Source organism: Myotis davidii, unplaced genomic scaffold (assembly GCF_000327345.1).
Source record: "Myotis davidii unplaced genomic scaffold, ASM32734v1 scaffold81, whole genome shotgun sequence".
Taxonomy (NCBI): domain Eukaryota; kingdom Metazoa; phylum Chordata; class Mammalia; order Chiroptera; family Vespertilionidae; genus Myotis; species Myotis davidii.
This window is the reverse complement of record NW_006291554.1, coordinates 1,748,966-1,750,136: the sequence shown is the minus strand read 5'-3', so window position 1 is coordinate 1,750,136 and position 1,171 is coordinate 1,748,966. Positions and strand designations below refer to the sequence as shown.

Sequence of the window (1,171 nt, the reverse complement as noted above, 5' to 3'; positions counted from 1 at the left end):
TGGGAAGGTGATGGAGAGTGGATCCAGAGAGCTCCTGAGTCCCGTGGAACCGGGTTCACTCAGCCCCCCTCTACAGCTACTCCTCGGGGCCTTTCCCTATTTGTCTTCTATTTGTCTTACTCATCCTACGACTGAAATTGCACCACGTGGTTACCTCTGGGGCAAAGTACTTGGCAAAGGAAGTCATCCCCAGGAACACTGATCTCAGCTCCAGACCACGGCAAACTCCTCCATTTCCAGGCTCACGAAAGGGCCTCGCTACCCAAGCCCTTTTCTCTCTCAATCAGTGGCTGGCATTGCAGTGACAATAGGGGCTGAATCTCCTGGCAAATCATCCACTGCCTCTCCGTATGGCCCAGTGGTCTTGTGCCCTTCAAGTTGATGTGGCCTACAGAATAGAAGAAGAACCCACAGAAGCCAGAGACAACAGGCCCCTGGGAGGAGGGAAAGGAGCCAGCATCATTCAGTTTTACACCCAACAACTGACCTGAATGCACATTCAGGCACTTACTCCTCCACTCACACCTGAAGAAAGGGGCCCTGTGGACCCGCCCTTCGGGTGTCACCTCCCCCATTCTGGCCTCCTGCTTCCATTCATTCGTTCATTCATTCATTCATTCAACTCAATCGTTCTTCAAAAATTTAACAAAGCATCTCCGTTTGTGGAAAACCCATCCCGAGCTGTCAAGTCCGGTCTCTAAATTACTCACTGGCCCAGAGACCTCGGGCGGGTTGTGGAACTCAGCAAGTGTGTTTCAGGGTTAGAAATACTGCAGGTGAGGTGCCTGGAGGAGGCGGCAGGCTGCAGCTGAAGCGGGCTTTAAAGTCCCGCCTCCGCCCAAGTCAGGTAGCAGAGGAGAGAGCAGAGAGGAGGAAGCCAGGGCCTGGGGCGGCCCACAAACATTCTCCTGCAAAATGGGGAACCCAGTGGCCTCCTCCTACTTTTTCAGGACAGCGAAGGGAAGGCAGCCTGGCTTCCGCCAAGCGCGACCACCACGCCTTTAGACAAAAAGACCTGATCACTCTCGGCCTAGACAGGAAGGACTAGCCCAGAGAAGGTGACAAGTTCCAGCCTCCTGGGAGCGACAGGCAGGTGCTGAAGCAGGAAGGGGGGAAGGGAAGGGGGAGGGGACAGGTCGGGCCAGCTCGAGCTCCTGCGGCGCAGGGCGGA

At 55.6% G+C, this 1,171-nt stretch overlaps 1 protein-coding gene across 2 annotated transcripts in view; it reads left to right on the top strand.

The window, feature by feature from the left end:
- Positions 1-875: 875 nt before the first annotated feature.
- Positions 876-1,171, top strand: part of CDCP1 (CUB domain containing protein 1) — a 35,924-nt gene continuing 35,628 nt past the window's right edge. The window contains exon 1 of one of the 2 annotated variants that reach the window (XM_006765095.2): positions 876-1,093. The gene's annotated coding sequence lies outside the window, so the exon portion shown is untranslated. The remainder of the gene's footprint in view (positions 1,094-1,171) is intronic. The other variant, XM_006765094.2, reaches the window with a different exon arrangement.